The following is a 1,310-nucleotide window of genomic DNA, read 5'->3' as shown; positions in this document are numbered from 1 at the left end:
CACGTCTATATATACACATCTATATAACACACACGTCTATATAACACACACGTCTATATAACACACACGTCTATATAACACACACGTCTATATAACACACACGTCTATATATACACACGTCTATATAACACACACACGTCTATATAACACACACGTCTATATAACACACACACATCTATATAACACACACATCTATATAATACACACGTCTATATAACACACACGTCTATATAACACACACGTCTATATAACACACACGTCTATATATACACACATCTATATAACACACACGTCTATATAACACACACGTCTATATAACACACACGTCTATATAACACACACGTCTATATAACACACACGTCTATATAACACACACGTCTATATAACACACACGTCTATATAACACACACGTCTATATAACACACACGTCTATATAACACACACGTCTATATAACACACACGTCTATATAACACACACGTCTATATAACACACACGTCTATATAACACACACGTCTATATATACACACGTCTATATATACACACGTCTATATAACACACACGTCTATATAACACACACGTCTATATAACACACACGTCTATATAACACACACGTCTATATAACACACACGCCTATATACACACACACGTCTATATAACACACACGTCTATATATACACACCTATATAACACACACGTCTATATAACACACACGTCTATATAACACACACACGTCTATATAACACACACGTCTATATAACACACACGTCTATATATACACACGTCTATATATACACACGTCTATATAACACACACACGTCTATATAACACACACGTCTATATAACACACACGTCTATATATACACACGTCTATATAACACACACGTCTATATAACACACACGTCTATATAACACACACGTCTATATAACACACACACGTCTATATAACACACACGTCTATATATACACACCTATATAACACACACGTCTATATAACACACACGTCTATATAACACACACGTCTATATAACACACACACGTCTATATAACACACACGTCTATATAACACACACATGTCTATATAACACACACAGTCTATATAACACACACGTCTATATAACACACACGTCTATATAACACACACGTCTATATAACACACACACGTCTATATAACACACACGTCTATATAACACACACACACCTATATAACACACACGTCTATATAACACACACGTCTATATAACACACACGTCTATATAACACACACGTCTATATAACACACACGTCTATATAATACACACACGTCTATATA

This window comes from Coregonus lavaretus, assembly GCF_964263955.1.
Source record: "Coregonus lavaretus genome assembly, contig: HAP1_SCAFFOLD_288, whole genome shotgun sequence".
In the NCBI taxonomy this organism is placed as follows: domain Eukaryota; kingdom Metazoa; phylum Chordata; class Actinopteri; order Salmoniformes; family Salmonidae; genus Coregonus; species Coregonus lavaretus.
The sequence above is the reverse complement of the archived record's forward strand: the minus strand, read 5'-3'. Positions refer to the sequence as shown.